The sequence below is a fragment of the Pristiophorus japonicus genome, chromosome 15, assembly GCF_044704955.1.
Source record: "Pristiophorus japonicus isolate sPriJap1 chromosome 15, sPriJap1.hap1, whole genome shotgun sequence".
NCBI classification, from domain to species: Eukaryota; Metazoa; Chordata; class Chondrichthyes; family Pristiophoridae; genus Pristiophorus; species Pristiophorus japonicus.
In genome coordinates, this window is record NC_091991.1 from 141,363,597 (window position 1) to 141,383,465 (window position 19,869).

Here is a 19,869-nt window from a genome sequence, read left to right on the forward strand (position 1 = left end):
TCCGGGAGGAACTCCTCAGCCACCTCATCTGGAAGAAGGAGAGCATGCCAGGAGATCTCAGAGATGCAGTAATCGTGACCATCTTTAAAAAAAGTCCGACTCCGGCAACTACAGAGGGATCTCCCTGTTATCAGCCACTGGGAAAGTCATCTCTGATAACACTGCTGTATACCAAAGTCAGCTTGGAGGTACAGTCTCATTGACTTACTGAACTATACTACCTCATGTGTGCGCGGGGCGGGGCGGGGCGGGGGATTATATTTGCCTGCAGCAGTGCTATTCTAATTTCCTCTGGAGAGTCACTGTGCACGCGCAGGTTTGTACTTCAAATGATGACACGGTGAAATCTACTTACTGCTGCATGCATACTAACACGAGATTTGACAAATAACATACAGAACTGTGTCTGGGGTGTCGTGTTAGCAGTTCATGGTATACCGACACCTGAATGCGGATGCCCTTTCATTTCGGATGCGGTGGATCTGTCAAGAGATTTCTTGACATCACAAGTTCCAGGTTTAGGCGCATTCATTTTGCATACCTAAGCCCGGAACTTGCGGGGGACCCCACGGGTGCGTGCGCACCTCATACGCGCCTGTGGGGAGTGCGATTTCAGGCCCAATCGATCTACTCCACTTGTACATGCTAGTGATGCATTTTTCTTCCTCACTGGTCTTTATGAAACTTTCCAGCCATTTTTGAAAATAAGGCAGCAAATAAAAATTAAGAATTGTGGCTAAAACAACTGCACAACTTTTTGTTTTCTGGTGCTACGTAATCTCTCTCAATATGAGTAGGGGGAATTCCACAGCACTGGCATTACATTTTCTTCGGTTAGATGTATTTGCTTCAGCAAGCCTTTTTAATTTGCTAAGGAGGAAGGGGAATTTGTTGATTGTGGGTTAGTGAGAAAGCAAGACTTGTATTTATATAGCACCTTTCACGACCTCAGGACGTCCCAAAGTGCTTTACAGCCAATGAAGTACTTTTTGACGTGTAGTCACTGTTGTAATGTAGGAAATGTGGCAGCCAATTAGTGCATTGCAAGCTCCCACAAACAGCAATGTGATAATGACCAGATAATCTGTTTTTATGATGTTGATTGAGGGATAAATATTAGCCAGGACACCGGGGATAACTCCCCTGCTCCTCTTCTTCAAAATACTGCCATGGGATCTTTTGCGTCCACCTGAGAGAGCATACGGCGTTCTCAGGTTAACGTCTCATCTAAAAGCTGACACCTCTAAGAATGCAGCACTCCCTCAGTACTCCACTGGAGTGTCAGCCTAGATTTTTGTGCTCACGTCTCTGGAGTAGGACTTGAACCCACAACCTTCCAACTCAGAGGCACGAGTCAAAGGGTAAGGCAAATTCGGTTAATAACCAGAGATTGTAGATTTAAAATGATTGGCAAAAGATCTAGAGGGGAGGAGAATTTTTTTCACTCCGCTCTCAGGATCTGGACCGCTCTACCTGAAAAGATGGTGGAAACTGATTCAATAAATAATTTAAAGAGGAAATTAGTTGGACAAGTATTCAAAAACTTACCGGGCTACAGACATAAAGCAGGGGTGTGGGAGTAAGTATGACTGCTCTTTCAAAGAGCCAGCAAAGCACGACGGGCCAGATGGCCTCTTTTTGTGCTATAAGTTTCTATGATTCTATGAAATTAGTTGCGATTAGGGGCGATAGTGAATTTCTCCCCCTATGTCTTTCCCATTCCAAACTTAATGACTAAGGATAAGAATTTCTAATGAGTTTTTTTCATTTTCTTATGTTTTTATTTAAACATCAATTACTGATTATCATCTTGGGGAACTGACTTGTGTCAATTGTGTGAAGATGGTGAATCAGCACATATGGTTAAAACGACCAGATCTTTGATGCTTTTACTTAGTGCTAAATCATCACGTCATTTCAGGAGAGCGACTTCTATGTGCCCCTCTCTCACTTCTACACGGGAGTGGGCTGTTAAAACAGTGGCTTGACTCGCAAAAAATGTGCAGGAACCCACAGAGCTTTCTGTTTTTACATTACAGAAACAGGTGGATCAAGGACTGACGTTTCCTGGAAACTTGCCTTGTGGAATGCAGCAGATAGGGGACTCTGTTTACATTCTTTAGTATAAAACCACAGCAAGCTAATGACCTTATCTAGGAATGGGCATTAATAGGATTCCAAAGTAGTCAGGCTCAATATAGTCTCTGAGCTACTAGCCCCATATAAGATCATCAAAGCTGTTCATCTTTTATACAATATTCAGCAAATAGACAGAAAAAGTTAAATTAACCATAATTATTTGTGGTAATTTTCTTTCTTAAAAAAGCAGTACTTATAGTAAGACTTCCCCTTTAACTTGTGATGATGACGCTTTCTAGCTTTAAGCTTGTGCTGTGTCTGAATTTATCCACAATTATTAGAACTGTCAAAATGTATTTTGATATTTTTGTTTTATACATGTAGGGGAAATTACTGTGCATCATCAGCAGATAACTAAAACTAAGATTTATAGCCGTTCCCTAAATTACCGCACCTTCATGCTGAGGAATTTAAAAAAAAAAATTCATGAAAGGAAATTCCATGTGATACATGTCAAGCACTGGGTTTCAAAGAATTCCCCAGTCGGTAATGCATCTTTCCTAACAGCTGCTCTTTGTGTTATTTTGACCAGATTCGTAGTCGCGTGGCATTTCCCCATTATAACTTTTACTTTCATGATCATAAAGGTAAGCATTTGTAATTATTATAGTTACCATGTACAGATATGTATTTGTAGCTTGCAATCCTTCATTTTATGAAGTACTGTATAGTTAAGTAATGACTGCCTGTCTAACCTTTGTTAATATAGAAAGTGGTACTGGGAAATACCAGCATGTTAGCTACTGAATTAAAATAATAATTAACCGAAAACTAAGTTGCAGGGCTACGGGGATAAAGCAGGAGAGTGCGACCAATGGAATAGCTCTTTCAAAAAGCAAGCAAAGGCACAATGAGCTGAATGGCCTCTTTCTCTGCTGTATACAGGTGCAGCGTCGAAAATCCGGAGTTCTGGAATTTGGACCGATTGGTGGCAGGGTCGTCCGGAATCTGTAAAATGTTCTGGAATCCCGACCTGCCAACCCTGCCGACCTTGGGGTCCCGCTGCACCTGACCTCAGGCCTCGCCTCCGCCCACCTCACCTTCGGGCCTCCGTGGAGGGGCCCACCGGAACAGCTCTGCCACAGCGGCGGGGCCTCCCCGAACAGCTCCGCCACAGCATTTTCCCGCTGTCATCCTGCCGCAATGCTCCTTTCCTAATGGCGCGTCTGTCACTGCTGAGCAAACCCAATAGGCAGCAGTGGGCGACCGATTAAACTCATTATAATCTACTTAACAGACAATTAACAGTTTTTTTTTTTTAAAACTAACTTTTTAATTTTAACTTCATGGCCACGGGAACTGCTCTGTTCTGAGACCATGTTTGTCACGTGGAACTCAGTGGTTATTGCTCCAGCTGATTCCTTGACAGCTTCAAATGTACAGTAAAAAAGCTCCAACCTCACAGGTGATCATTTTCCTCAGCCACAAGCTGCTCCTCACTGCATCAGTAGGCTCCTCACAATCAGTAGCTGCAAAAGTTTCCACCAAAGTCTCCATCCAGTCTCATCTCATTACCTCTATCACCAATGATATTTTGCTTCCGTCATCTGCACTTCACCTGCCATCTATTCCACCAGCATGGGTGTCCTTTATGTTCTCTCACCTTGGTCCTCAGAATTGGTCCACGATAAGACCCAACATCACCAACCTTCTCCGCAATCATCTGATGCTGCACAGGACAGAGGGCATCAGCACCCGAGCGCATTGCTGCACGGGAGGCCAGGGATTTAGTTAACTTTACGCTGTACACCCATATGGCTGTCATATGATGCGCCAGGTTGGCACCACCCCACACCAACACCATAAAGCACCCCTGCAATGATCAAGCCATTCCTTTCACACCATGACCATCGCAGGGGGGGGGGGGGCTGTTATGTCTGCAACTCACTAAGCCACTTCAAAAGATGCACACAAATCTGTCCAAGAAAGGGTTGAAAATAAAAGTTTCAATGTTTGACAGCACATTAATACAAACGTTGCATAAACATTGGATAAAACACCCAAGTGGCTACCACTGTGTTAGTTGGTATGATTGCACTAGGATGAGGGTGAGTGAGAGGGGTGGCTAGTGAGATGGTGATGTGATAATGTAGTAAGTGAGGGATGGATGAAGGTGCAAGGTAAGTTGGTGAGAGTAATGATGTGCAGGAATACGGTTGGGAAGGCAGAATGAAGGGGATGCGATGAGAGGCACAGCAGGATGAGATTGAGCATGACTTTGCACTAATGTTTCATGATCGACGGAGATCATTGAAACATTTGTGCCATGGCACCCAGGTCCTCCTGACCACATCCCTGCTTGTCCCCTCCTCTGCAATCTCCAACCAAGCTGTTTTGGTCTCCTCGGGCAATCTCTTCTGCCCATCAGCAGGGAAGAGGACCTCCCTGCGTGCAGCCCTGTGTCTCTGTGCAGTCATTGTCAGTATTTGCAGCACTTCAATGCTGTAGAACATTAACAGCACAAACATCAAAAGAAATGTAGCCATGGTCCCTTTAAGGAAAACATTCATGATGATGGTCATGAATGACGTCATCAGATCCGCTTCCTTTAATTGGACCAGAAGACACGCTGAGTGGCCTCAATAAGTCCTCTTAACGCAAACTCACTTTGGACAGTGGGTTGGAGCCAGCAGCGGTGCCGTGATTCGCCACCGACTGCACTGGACTTGCCCAGGTAAGTAAAATCCGGCCTATGCTTCTATGTATAAAGCCCAGGATCGGTATGCTTTTTTAACTGCTTTCTCAACCTGCTCTGCCACCTTCAACGATTTGTTCACAGATACTCCCAGGTATCTGTTCCTGCACCTCCTTTAGAATTGTACCCGTTAATTTATACTGCTTCTCCCCGTTCGTTCTACCAAAATGTATCACTTCGCACTTTTCTGTGTTAAATTTTATCTTCCACGTACCCGCCCATTTCACCAGCCTATGTCTTCTTGAAGTCTATCACTATCCTCCTTACTGTTCACGATACTTCCAAATTTTGTGTCATCTGAAAATGTTGAAACTGTGGCCTGTACACCCAAGTCATTAAAATATATCAAGAAAAGCAGTGGTCCTAGACCAACCCCTGGGGAACACCACTGTATACCTTCCTCCAGTCTGAAGAACCGTTCACCACTACTGTTTCCTGTCACTTAGCCAATTTCATATCCATGCTGCCACTGTCCCTTTTATTCCATGAGCTTCAACTTTGTTGGCAAGTCTATTATTTGGCACTTTATTAAATGCCTTTTGGAAGTCCATGCACACCACATCAATTGCATTGCCCTCATCAACCCACTCTGTTACCTCATCAAAAAACTCACTCAATCAAGTTAGTTAAACACGATTTGCCTTTAACAAATCCGTGCTGGTTTTCATTAATTAATCCACACTTGTCCAAGTGACTGTTAATTTTGTCCCAGATTATCATTTCTAAAAGCTTCTCCACCACCGACTGACTGGGCTGTCATTGCTGGGTTTATTCTTTTTGAACAATAGTGTAACATTTGTAATTCTCCAGTCCTTTTGCACTATCCCCATATCTATGGAGGATTGGAAGATTATGGCCAGTACCTCCGCAATTTCCGCCTTTACTTCCCTCAGCACCCTAGGATGCATCCCTGGTGACTTACCTACTTTAAGTACAGCCAGCCTTTCCAATACCCCTCTCTATCAATTTTTAGCCCATCCAGTATCTCAACTACCTCCTCTTGCACTATGACTTTGTCAGTATCTTCTTCCTTGGTAAAGACAGATGCAAAGTACTCATTTAGTAGCTCAGCCATGCCCTTTGCCTCCATGTGTGGGTCTCCTTTTTGGTCCTACATAGAAACATAGAAAATAGGTGCAGGAGTAGGCCATTTGGCCTTTCGAGCCTGCACCGCCATTCAATGAGTTCATGGCTGAACATGCAACTTCAGTACCCCATTCCTGCTTTCTCGCCATACCCCTTGATCCCCCTAGTAGTAAGGATTACATCTAACTCCTTTTTGAATATATTTAGTGAATTGGCCTCAACAACTTTCTGTGGTAGAGAATTCCACAGGTTCACCACTCTCTGGGTGAAGAAATTTCTCCTCATCTCAGCCCTAAATGGCTTACCCCTTATCCTTAGACTGTGACCCCTGGTTCTGGACTTGCCCAACATTGGGAACATTCTTCCTGCATCTAAACCCATCAGAATTTTAAACGTTTCGAGGAGATCCCCTCTCATTCTTCTGAACTCCAGTGAATACAAGCCCAGTTGATCCAGTCTTCCTTGATATGTCAGTCCCGCCATCCCAGGAATCAGTCTGGTGAACCTTCGCTGCACTCCCTCAATAGCAAGAATGTCCTTCCTCAAGTTAGGAGACCAAAACTGTACACAATACTCCAGGTGTGGCCTCACCAAGGCCCTGTACAACTGTAGTAACACCTTCCTGCCCCTGTACTCAAATCCCCTCGCTATGAAGGCCAACATGCCATTTGCTTTCTTAACCACCTGCTGTACCTGCATGCCAACCTTCAATGACTGATGCACTATGACACCCAAGTCTCGTTGCACCTCCCCTTTTCCTAATCTGTCACCATTGAGATAATAGTCTGTCTCTTTGTTTTTACCACCAAAGTGGATAACCTCACATTTATCCACATTATACTTCATCTGCCATGCATTTGCCCACTCACCTAACCTATCCAAGTCACTCTGCAGCCTCATAGCATCCTCCTCGCAGCTCACACTGCCACCCAATTTAGTGTCATCCGCAAATTTTGATAGACTACATTTAATCCCCTCGTCTAAATCATTAATGTACAATATAAACAGCTGAACCGGTCCCACTCCTCTTCTTTCTACCATTTACTATTTATAATCCCATAGAAGACTTATGGATTTCTTTTTATGTTAGCTGCCAGTATATTCCCATACTCCCTCTTTGTCCCTCTTATTTCATTTTTCACTTCCCCTCTGAACATTTTATATTCAGCGTGGTTCTCACTTGTATTCTCAACCGGACATCTGTCATACTCCCCCTTTTTCTGCTTCATCTTACTCTATTTCTTTCATCATCTAGGGAACTCTGACTTTGATTGTGCTACCTTTCCCCCACGTGGGAATATACCTCAACTGCACCCAAACCATCTCCTCTTCAAAGGCAGCCATTGTTCGATTACAGTTTTGTCTGCCAATCTTGGATTCCAATTTACTTGGGCTAGATCCGTTCTCAACCCACTGAAATTGGCCCTCCTCTAATTAAGTATTTTTACTGTAGATTGCTCCTTGCGGGGCTATGGGAAAAAAAACGGGGGAGTGGGATTAATTGACTAACTCTTTCAAAGAGCCGGCACAGTCACGATGAGCTGAATGGCCTCGTGTAAGATTCTATGATGTATAAATTTGTACAGAGTACCTGTAAATTGCTATCTCACCCAGAAGGACAGTGGTGTAAGAGGAGGTGAATGGACAAGTGGAAATGACCAATTACTTGTGCAAGTCCCATCAATGCCCATACAGACAACTATCTTGGTTCAGAGCTGCAATGTATTATAAAGCACTGGCCATTGTAAATTATACTGGATCCTTTAACCCTTCATACGCTGTAGCCAGTAAGAGATAACCAAAGAACTAACATTACAGGTGAAAATATTTATTTGTCACATTGCATGCAGATTTAAAGCGGAATGTAGGTTATGAATAGTATATAATGATAATGGGGATTTGGTCTTCATGAGGGTTAAGCATAACCAGACTTAGAGACCATTTCCAAAAAAGGGTCAATCAAGACTGCAGCTACTTCAAACCTTTACGCAGCATGTTTCCTTTCTGGGAAAGGCAGGAGATCTGAGTCACATCTCGCAAACATTAGTCCACAGGCAGCCAGCAACACACGAGGCCTGCCCATGATTAACCGCACTCATGCCCAAATATGGCCCAAGCCTGAAGACCGTGCCATTCATGAATAGAATAAGGTACCATTCCATCAATACACAGATGGGTTGCAAAAACAGACTCAAACCCCTGAATCCACATTTCCCAGGCAGTTCCCATATTCGTTCATCCTGCAGCCAGCTTTATTGAAGGACCATGATGATTTTGGATGCCTTTTGCAGGAACAAGTGTGATATTGCAATATGGCTCAGCGAAAAGAAGAAAATGAGCATGGTTGTGTATTTCTAACCATCAGCAGTTAGCAAAGTTCCCAGCATTTTTCTGGACCACCAAGAGAGCTCTTTGCCCCTTTTCAAATAATGCCATGGGATCTTTTCTGGACACATGGACAGTGAGACACGGCCTCGGTTTAATGTCCTATCTGAAACACAGCACCTCCAACAGTGCAACATCCCCTCAGTGCTACATTGAAGTGTTAGCCTAGGTTGCGTGTTCAAGTCCATAGTGGGGCTTGAACCCGCAACAATCTGACTCGAGATCAGAGAGCCATCAGTATAGCCAAGGTGACAGTATTCCCTAGTTTACTCTCTTCCAAGCTCCTGCCCCATTTGATGCATTGGCATACAAAATGGTCCCATATTCTAAACTCATTCGAGCAAAAGTAAGGAAACTTTAATAAATGTTGGAAACATTGTCAAACATTTAAAGAGAGGCTGCTTTGTTACAAAGTTAATTGAGAACAGATTAAACTGTTTTTGTGCGAAAGTAACAAACCAGTCATGCAGAATAAAAGCTGTGGTTGTGAAAGCATTTTACCCAGTCGGCGTGACACAGGAGTGCAGCAAATTGATGTTGAATCACGTGAGTAGGATGTGGGCTGAAGATCATAATTCCTCACATGATGAGTTTTCTCATCTAAACCATACTGTCATTGTGAGGTGCTTCAGCACAGGGAGAGGGGGAGCATCTATCCTAGTTTTAGACTGGGATAGTAATATTGTAAAGGGCAGAGAGGAGGGGGGGCGGAAAAATTTCTGAAGTGCGATCAGTACGTTTCCAGCCCAAGGAAGCAAGCATTGCCAGATCTGGTTCTGGGGAATGAGGTGGAGCAAATGTCAATTGGGACACATTTGTTCCAATTGGGGAACATTTAGGCAACAGTGCTCATAGTATAAGGTTTAGATTAGAAATGAATGTATGGGATGAATGCATCAGCATTTTGGGCATGGGGGAGAGGGGAGGAATGGGTGGTACTTGGGATGGGATCTGTCTGTTGTGGTGTTCTGCATCCTTTCCCCCCTATTTTCAGACTCCTCAGGCTGCTATATCAGTTTTTCCTACTTCCATTTCTACCTGCCATAACCCCCATTGTCTCAGTTACTCACGTGCTCGGTTTCTTGTATACTGTTATATATGTAAACTTGTATTTACTCTGTACAGCCACCAGAGGACTCATCCCTTGGATGCCATAATCCCTTGGGAGCACAGGTATTTAAGGAGGCTTCACAGGTTGGAGAGGCACTCTGGAGACCTGCATTCTGACTCTCTCTCCACACACAACACATACATCTTCAATTTCTCACATTGTGCCTCCTCCTGTCTTGTGTTAGTCCCATTTCAGCCATTTATCCATCTCCTGCTTTCCCATTTGAACACATTACAGGGTGCGTGTGTGTCTGTGCGTGTCGACGTATTTACCGAGGCGTATGAAAGCATGGGCCTTACATTAAACATTAGTAAGACAAAGGTCCTCCACCAGCCTGTCCTCGCCGCACAGCACTGCCCCCCAGACATCAAGATCCACGGTGTGGCCCTGGACAACGTGGACCACTTCCCCTATCTCGGGAGCCTCCAATCAACAAGAGCAGGAATTGACAATGAGATCCAACACCGCCTCCAGTGCGCCAGTGCAGCCTTCGGCCATCTGAGGAAAGTGTGTTGTAAGACCAGCCCCTCAAGACTGTCAGCAAGCTCATGGTCTACAGGGCCGTAGTAATACCCGCCCTCCTGCATGGCTGAGACTTGGACCATGTACAGTAGACACCTCAAGTCGCTGGAGAAATACCACCAGCGAAGTCTCCGCAAGATCCTGCAAATCCCCTGGGAGGACAGACGCACAAACATTAGCGTCCTCGTCCAGGCCAACATCCCCAGGATTGAAGCACTGACCACACTTGATCAGCTGCGCTGGGCAGGCCACATAGTTTGCATGCCAGACACGAGATTCCCAAAGCAAGCGCTCTACTCGGAATTCGTCCACGGCAAATGAGCCAAAGGTGGGCAGAGGAAATGTTACAAGGACACCCTCAAAGCCTCCCTGATAAAGTGTGACATCCCCACTGACACCTGGGAGTCCCTGGCCATAGACCGCCCTAAGTGGAGGAAGTGCATTCGGGAGGGCGCTGAGCTCCTAGAGTTTCGTCGCTGAGAGCATGCAGAAATCGAGCGCAGGCAGAAGGAGCGTGCGGCAAACCAGGCTCCCTGCCCACCCTTTCCCTCAACGACTATCTGTCCCACCTGTGACAGAGACTGTGATTCTCGTATTGGACTGTACAGCCACCTAAGAACTCATGCTAAGATTGGAAGTAAGTCTTATTCGATTCCGAGGGACTGCCTATGATGATGATGTATGTGTGTATGCGCGCGCGTGTGTATGCGCGCGTGTGTATATGCGTGCGCGCTGTTCATATGCGTGCGCGCTGTTCATTTGTAAATTATTCCAGTTCACGTTAATTTATCAATAATCTTCACTGCTGATTGGCCTGGTGATTTCCAACATTTTTTTGTTTTTGTTACAGATTTCCAGCTTTTTGCAATTAGTAATTTTGTTTTTGATGGTCAGGGCATGGGATAGCACGTGCGTTTCATAAGAAGATATTAATCGATTTCTTCTATTTAATTCGCAGTTTGCTCATTACAAATTTTACCCGCCTCATCTTTCTCTTCACTCCAGCCTTGCATTCTCACTGTGACACCACTCTCTGCATCTCCTCTATCTCTTCCTTTCCCCCCTGCCATTTAATCTCTCTTAACTGTCCCTGGTCTAGCAAATCCTTCCCCCAGCAATTTCTCCTCTGGCATTTCTTCAAGCCTCCACTCTAGTCTTTGCGCAACTATGTGACTTTCCTGATGTTCCAACATCCTTCAACTGCATTGATTTTTTTCCCCTAACTGTTAATCATGGCCTATCCCTTTCCCACCACTTTATCTCTGCTCAATTCCTCAATCTAATTTTTGTTACAAGTCTATTGTGTGCAAGCCTAGCCTACAGCAAAAGTCAAAAGTGCTGATTTCCTGAATTTAAATTTCAGCTGCATGTTTGGGTTTTAGGGCACCTGATCTAATGTTTATTTTGTTCCCCCTCCCCAAAAGAGTAACAAAGTAGGGCATATTTGTACGAGTTTGATGACTTCATTTGCAAAGTAAGAATGGCTAATACATTTATTAAACCCCAAAGAGCACACTACGGCTTTGAACACAACTTAAAAAAAAACAATTTACAACTGTTCCACTTCCAAGCCTTCCTAAATGAGTGTGTACCTTCTGTAACCGCTGCCAGTTTCCATAAAAGCTATTAGAACAGGAGGTCAAATTTTGTCATGCTACAGTGCACCGAATGGTAGGAAAGGATATTTGGTTTAACAAGGTTAGTGTGCGCTTACCCAGAGTTTTAATCAAAATATCTAATCTGTCCTCAGATTTTAAAACATGGGCTTGATATTTGGCTTTTATAGAGCAAAATTGCTTCTAATGCTAATGTCAATAAGGCAGAGGGAGCAACCACATGCAGTGTACATTTGCATGCAAGTTATTGGGGCCCAAGTTTCGGATGACCTCCCAGAACGGCGCACTCCGAGAGGCCCGCCTATTTTTTTAAGAATAAAAAAAGCGCCTTAAACTTACCTTGTAATTCTCCGAGTCCAGCAGGCCTGTTTCACAGCCAACGCAGCACAACACAAGCAGCTAGGGGCGGAGCTACAGCCCTGCACGAAACAGAGTGCTGGCAGCTGCGTGCGTGCGCAATAGAGGCTGCGCGCATGTGCAATAGCTCCTGGCCCTCCCAGCGCATCCCATCTCCGGGCAACCCTAGCCCTGGCCAAAGGGACGTCGCCCCTATCGAAGGCCGAGTGGCCTACCGGCCCATACCTCCTTGGCGGTGGGGTCCGCCAGAGCAGCACCTCTTCAGCGGCGGGCCCCACTTGAGCAGCAGCTCTTTGGCGGTGGGCCCCGTCCGAGCAGCACCTCTTTGGCAGCGGGGCTCGCCCTACCAGCACCTCTTCGGTGGTGGGGCCCGCCTGAGCACCTCTTCAGTGGTGGGGCCCGCCCGACTAGCTCTTCAGCAGGCTGTTGGGAGGGCTCCCGACCTGCAGCAGTAGGTGAGTAGAAACTTAAAATTTTTTATTTATTGATTGATTTTTAATTTTTTTTTTGATTGATTGATTTATTTATCATTTATTATTGATGATGGCTCTTTATTGGTAAAAGTGAAGTGTTTAATGCTTTGTAAAATCTCTTACCTTACCCCCCCCCCCCCCCCATCTCTCACTACCTGTGCCTAATTTATAAAGTGTAGGCAAGGTTTTTCTGAGCGTACAAAAATCGACACTTACTCCGTTCTAAGTTAGTTTGGAGTAAGTTTTCACTGCCTAAACTTGCAAAACAGGCGTAAGTGGCTGGTAATGCCCCCTTTTGAAAACAAAACTGTACTGAAACGAAACTATTCTAACTAACTAGAACTGGACCAAACTAAATGCGGAGAATTGCGATTTCTAAGATACTCCATACTAAACTAGTTGCTCCAAGAAAATAGGAGCAACTCGAGCCGAAACTTGGCTGAGCACACAGCATCATTCTGAAGTGATTCTGGTGGTATGATATGCAAACTAAACCCCAAGAATGAGATACAGCATTGGATATAACTTTAAAAAAATGAATGAGCAGAGCTTTCAGAGAATTGCTTATGATGATGGAGAATATGTTGTTTTATAATGAGAAGCAGTACACCATACTCTGCATTATAATGTAGTTGATTTTCTGTGTTATTGCTTATGGACAAAAAAAGTTATTTCTTCTGATTCTGGCCCCTTCCCAATCTTTAATTTTCTTTTCTTCAACTATTTTCCCCTTTCTCTCTTGTACAGCTGTCACACACTTTTCTGATTGTGATATCTACATTACTCTATTTGCATTGAAGTTATCTCTTCATTGTTTCTGTCTCATTCTGTGTCTCCTCCCCTGTCTCCCCTCTAATTTATATGTCACCAATGTGTCTGTATGGCTATCCCATATATTCCTTTTCTTACTACTCAATATTTATTTCATCTTTTTCAAGGCTTAGGTATGCAGGATGGTGGGAGACAATATTTTCTGGATTGGAGGCAAATGAAACTGTGGAAAGGAAGAGGTGTCCACCAGGTGCTGCCTCATTCGAGTAAGGTGGGGATGGGAGGCAGGACTGGGAGAACTGGGGAGAGCACTGGCATCTGTGAGCAGACAGGGAGTGGGTTGGAATACGGTGGGAAAGGGTGCACTGAATAGTGACTGGTGCATGAGCACATTGGAGAAAGGTGGAATATGAGAAGACTGGGTTGTGGGAGGGGTGGATGCACAGGGAGTAACTGGGTTGGTGCAGCAATGAGGGGGCAGAGGGGCTCTGGGAAACTTCATGGCTCTATGAGGACTGAATGGTGATTGGGACTAAGAGCACTTAGGGAAACATGGGTTACAGAAACTGAGTAAGGACTGAGAAGGGTCAATGAAGCACTGAGAGGAAGACAGAACCCGAGGGCAGTGATAGCTTGTTGAATCTGGAAGCAGAGGTAGGGGAATTGGGAGCACCGGGGAGGGAGATAAGAGCACTGCGCCAAGAAGGGATAATGGGGGCTGGGAGGCTTGGGATATGGGGCTGGAGGACAAATACCCAGGACCGAAGTATAGGCCGTCTGGGAATGCAACAGAGGCACTGGCTGGGAAAGCAGGCAAAGTTCCAAACCAAAGAATGGCAAATTTAATAGTGGCACTGAAGAGCAGGTGAGAGATAGACGCAGAGAATAGGCAAGAACTGGCAGGATTAAAGTGTGGCGACCATGTCTTTTGCACAGCAGGAGAACTGAGCTAGCATGGGCCCAAGTTTCGGCCTCAGTTGCTCCTGATTTTTTGGAGCAACTGGTGTACAACGGAGTATCTTAGAAATTCAAATTCAAATTTAGTTTGCTCCAGTTCTAGTCAGTTAGAACAGTTTCACTTTGGAACAGAATTTTTTTTTCAAAAGGGGGCGTGTCCGGCCACTTACGCCTGTTTTCAAAGTTTCGGCAGTGAAAACTTACTCCATTCTAAGTTAGTTTGGAGTAAGTGAAGATTTTTGTACGCTCAAAAAAACCTTGTCTACACTTCAGAAAATCAGGCGTAGGTTACAAATCAGGCGTAGGGAATGGGGGGGGGGGTTTAAAGGGAAGTTTACAAACATTAAACATTTCAGTTTTACAAATAAAGAGCCATCATCAATAATAAATGATAAAAACATCAATAAATCAATCAAAAAAAATTAAGAAATAATTTTTAAAAAAAATCAAAAAATAAAACATTTTCTACTTACCGACTGCAGCACCGGGAGCCCTCCAACAGCGTGCTGGGATGCCCCCGCCTGCCCAGTGTGTCTCCATCTCTCTGTCTGTCTGCATGTGTGTCTGACAGCGGGGTGAAGGAGAAGGGGGAGGGCTGAAGGAGAAGGGGGAGGGCTGAAGGAGAAGGGGGAGGGCTGAAGGAGAAGGGGGAGGGCTGAAGGAGAAGGGGGAGGGCTGAAGGAGAAGGGGGAGGGCTGAAGGAGAAGGTGGAGGGGGGGGAAGGAGAAGGTGGAGGGGGGGGAAGGAGAAGGTGGAGGGGGGGGAAGGAGAAGGTGGAGGGGGGGGAAGGAGAAGGTGGAGGGGGGGAAGGAGAAGGTGGAGGGGGGGAAGGAGAAGGTGGAGGGGGGAAGGAGAAGGTGGAGGGGGGGGAAGGAGAAGGTGGAGGGGGGGGGAAGGAGAAGGTGGAGGGGGGGGAAGGAGAAGGTGGAGGGGGGGGAAGGAGAAGATGGAGGGGGGGGAAGGAGAAGGTGGAGGGGGGGGAAGGAGAAGGTGGAGGGGGGGAAGGAGAAGGTGGAGGGGGGGAAGGAGAAGGTGGAGGGGGGGAAGGAGAAGGTGGAGGGGGGGGAAGGAGAAGGTGGAGGGGGGGAAGGAGAAGGTGGAGGGGGGAAGGAGAAGGTGGAGGGGGGGAAGGAGAAGGTGGAGGGGGGGAAGGAGAAGGTGGAGGGGGGGAAGGAGAAGGTGGAGGGGGGGAAGGAGAAGGTGGAGGGGGGGAAGGAGAAGGTGGAGGGGGGGAAGGAGAAGGTGGAGGGGGGGAAGGAGAAGGTGGAGGGGGGGGAAGGAGAAGGTGGAGGGGGGGAAGGAGAAGGTGGAGGGGGGGAAGGAGAAGGTGGAGGGGGGGAAGGAGAAGGTGGAGGGGGGGAAGGAGAAGATGGAGGGGGGGAAGGAGAAGGTGGAGGGGGGGGAAGGAGAAAGTGGAGGGGGGGAAGGAGAAGGTGGAGGGGGGGAAGGAGAAGGTGGAGGGGGGGAAGGAGAAGGTGGAGGGGGGGGGAAGGAGAAGGTGGAGGGGGGGGGAAGGAGAAGGTGGAGGGGGGGGGAAGGAGAAGGTGGAGGGGGGGGGAAGGAGAAGGTGGAGGGGGGGGGAAGGAGAAGGTGGAGGGGGGGGGAAGGAGAAGGTGGAGGGGGGGGGGAGGAGAAGGTGGAGGGGGGGGGAAGGAGAAGGTGGAGGGGGGGGAAGGAGAAGGTGGAGGGGGGGGGAAGGAGAAGGTGGAGGGGGGGGGAAGGAGAAGGTGGAGGGGGGGGGGAAGGAGAAGGTGGAGGGGGGGGGGGAAGGAGAAGGTGGAGGGGGGGGGGAAGGAGAAGGTGGAGGGGGGGGGGAAGGAGAAGGTGGAGGGGGGGGGGGGAAGGAGAAGGTGGAGGGGGGGGGGGAAGGAGAAGGTGGAGGGGGGGGGGAAGGAGAAGGTGGAGGGGGGGGGGGAAGGAGAAGGTGGAGGGGTGGGGGGGGGAAGGAGAAGGTGGAGGGGGGGGGGGAAGGAGAAGGTGGAGGGGGGGGGGGAAGGAGAAGGTGGCGGGGGGGGGAGGGAAGGAGAAGGTGGAGGGGGAGGGGAGGGGGGGGGAGGGGAGGGGAAGGAGAAGGTGGGGGGGGGGGGGGGGGGAGGGGGAAGGAGAAGGTGGGGGGGGAGGGGAAGGAGAAGTGGGGGGGGAGGGGGAAGGAGAGAGGGGGGGGCTCTGACTGGGCCGGGCCCAAGACTTCGGGCAGGGCCCGTCCCCAGCACCAGATTTACAGGTAGTGCGTTGGGCGTGGGTCGGACTGCCGAGGGTGGAGGGGGGGGAGGTCGGGTCGGGTCCGAGGGGGGGGGGGGGGGGAGCGTGCGTCAGGTCCAGTCCGGGGGCGGGGGGGGGGGGGGGGGGGGGGGGAGAAGCGGGAGTCGAGTCGGGAAGAAGCAGGAACTGGGCGTGGGAGGCAGCCTTATGCACGCAGCCCCAGTGAGGCCATTGGGCCAGGGCTAGGGGCTGCGTGCTTTGGCCCCTCCCACACAGTATTGGGAGCCTGGAGCTACTGCACATGCGCGTCCACTGTAGCGCGCACGTGCAGAGGTCCCAGCACTGTTTTCAGCGTAGGGATCTGGCTCCGCCCCCTACAGCTCGTGCTGCGTCGCGCCCGACTCCAGAGGACCAGCAGGGAGCCGGAGAATCTAAGTTTTTTTTAGGCGCACTTTGTGGTGTGAAAAAACAGGCGTCCAGGTCGGGGCTGCACCGTTCTCGGCGCGGCCCGAAACTTGGGCCCCATATATGTGGTGGTCCAAAAACTATCAGGAGGCAATGCTCAGCTTTACAAAGGAAGGTCCAGGAAAGGAGTAAATCATAAGCTTCAGACCATGCTTGTAATATTGGCAGCAATACATTACAATTCTTTTAGTGGGTCTAAATACTGCAACAGAAATATTTACAATAGTTTTCAAGCCTTCAGCACATAAATTAAATAAATCAAGCAACATTTTTTTGTATAAAGCAGAGAAAGCAGCAAATAACTCAATAACTTTGAAACATAGAAACATAGAAAATAGGTGGAGTAGGCCATTCGGCCCTTCGAGCCTGCACCGCCATTCAATGAGTGCATGGCTGAACATGCAACTTCAGTACCCCATTCCTGCTTTCTCGTCATGCCCCTTGATCCCCTTAGTAGTAAAGACTACATCTAACTCCTTTTTGAATATATTTAGTGAATTGGCCTCAACAACTTTCTGTGGTAGAGAATTCCACAGGTTCACCACTCTCTGGGTGAAGAAGTTTCTCCTCAGCTCGGTCCGAAATGGCTGACCCCTTATCCTTAGACTGTGACCCCTGGTTCTGGACTTCCCCAACATTGGGAACTTTCTTCCTGCATCTAACCTGTTTAAACCCGTCAGAATTTTAAACGTTTCTATGAGATCCCCTCTCATTCTTCTGAACTCCAGTGAATACAAGCCCAGTTGATAGTCTTTCTTGATATGTCAGTCCCGCCATCCCGGGAATCAGTCTGGTGAATCTTCGCTGCACTCCCTCTATAGCAAGAATGTCCTTCCTCAAGTTAGGAGACCAAAACTGTACACAATACTCCAGAGGTGTGGCCTCACCAAAGCCCTGTACAACTGTAGTAACACCTCCCTGCCTCTGTACTCAAATCCCTTCGCTATGAAGGCCAACATGCCATTTGCTTTCTTAATCGCCTGCTGTACCTGCATGCCAAACTTCAATGACTGATGTACCATGACACCCAGGTCTCGTTGCACCTCCCCTTTTCCTAATCTGTCACCATTCAGATAATAGTCTGTCTCTACCACCAAAGTGGATAACCTCACATTTATCCACATTATACTTCATCTGCCATGCATTTGCCCACTCACCTAACCTATCCAAGTCACTCTGCAGCCTCATAGTATCCTCCTCGCAGCTCACACTGCCACCCAACTTAGTGTCATCCGCAAATTTGGAGATACTACATTCAATCCCCTCGTCTAAATCATCAATGTACTATGTAAACAGCTGGGGCCCCAGCACAGAACCTTGCGGTACCCCACTAGTCACTGCCTGCCATTCTGAAAAGTACCCATTTACTCCTACTCTTTGCTTCCTGTCCGACAACCAGTTCTCAATCCACGTCAGCACACTACCCCCAATCCCATGTGCTTTAACTTTGCACATTAATCTCTTGTGTGGGACCTTGTCGAAAGCCTTCTGAAAGTCCAATTACACCACATCAACTGGTTCTCCCTTGTCCACTCTACTGGAAACACCCTCAAAAAATTCCAGAAGATTTGTCAAGCATGATTTCCCTTTCACAAATCCATGCTGACTTGGACCTATCATGTCACCTCTTTCCAAATGCGCTATGACATCCTTAATAATTGATTCCATCATTTTACCCACTACCGATGTCAGGCTGACCAGTCTATAATTCCATGTTTTCTCTCTCCCTCCTTTTTTAAAAAGTGAGTTTAGTCCTAGTTAAGTGATCAGAATGAACATTAATCTTTGCAATGAATATCTATCAAATCTACCTCTTGTTGAGGTAAGTAATTAATTTATTTTTGCCATTTACAATGTATTTTATTTTTATTTTCAGCTTTAAATTACGGCATGGATAACAAGAGTAACTTCACCATCATCTATAATGAAGCTGTCAGGGCATGCATATAGGAACTGTCTTGTTGTTCAAGCCCTTCAATTTCCCCACATCCAACAGAAACTAGCTTCTGTTGTCATCTCCACCAAAGAAACAACAGCAGGGGCAACCAAAGTTTCCTCTAAGGCAGAGAAAACCCAATCTCAGGAAAGAAAACCTGATCCCTTCTTAGATGTCTGCAAATAAAGGTGCTACTCCACTGTGGAATATGTTCCTTGGGGTTGGACAAACAGATAGCTGGAAACACAAATGTCAGTGAAAGGTAGCGTGCCTCTCAATGCAGAAGTTAAGGTCTTACTGGAAACAAACAACCAAGAAATAAAACAATGGCAATCCACCACAACGATTTACAGGGAGTGCAAATAAAGGAGGGAAGCAAGTATTCTCTCAAGATACAAAGGAAATGCTAATGCTGTCTGAATGCACAAATTTGAAAAAAAGCTAACGAAAATGTATGAAAATTTATTCATGCAAAAATAAAATTTTGCCTTCATATGGCATCCAACACGTGTCTCAGGAACATATATGCTTCACATATTTCACCTACTTTGAAGTGCAGTGATTGTTGTAATTTAGATAAATGCAGCAAACAATTTGTGCACAGCAAGAACCACAAAACTAGCAATGACGTGAATGATTAGTCAGTCTGTTTTCTGGTGATGGTAGTTTAAGGAATGTTGGTCAGGATACCAGAAGAACTCCGTAAATCATCTTTGAATAGTGCCGTGGGTTCTTAACCACTGAAACATGCAGGCAGGGTATTGGTGTAAATTGAACGATAGCAACTCTAAACAATGCTGCACACCCTCCGCACTGCGCTGGAGTGTCAGCCTAAATTATGTGCCCTAGCTCTGGAGTGGAGTTTGAAGCTACAACTATCTGACCCAAAAGTGCAAGTGTTACTATTAAGCCAAGCTGACAAAATTACAGATTACATGCAATAAAGGCGCAGATTTCAAAAATGTACAGTATACAAATGTTTGCTAAGTATTCCCAACTGTGACGCCACCCGACATCTTTTTTTAAAAAAATTCGTTGCCAATCTTTCCAATTCTTTGTCAAATCACAAACGCCAGAGGTCACCTTGCACACATCAAGGATCACTCTGCACCAATGCTCTTAGCCAAAAGGCCTAGAGCCACTGCACCGTTCCT

The 19,869-nt window shown here is 46.8% G+C and overlaps 1 protein-coding gene and 1 long non-coding RNA gene across 2 annotated transcripts in view; one reads left to right on the forward strand and one right to left on the reverse strand.

Annotated features, from left to right (window-relative positions):
- clec16a (C-type lectin domain containing 16A) overlaps positions 1-19,869 on the reverse strand; it is a 287,365-nt gene that overhangs the window by 31,007 nt on the left and 236,489 nt on the right. The gene's annotated exons all lie outside the window — the stretch shown is intronic.
- Positions 105-19,182, forward strand: LOC139281092 (uncharacterized). The gene is made up of 3 exons (XR_011596820.1): positions 105-188; positions 2,672-2,726; positions 18,656-19,182. It is a non-coding gene; the product is annotated as an uncharacterized lncRNA (long non-coding RNA).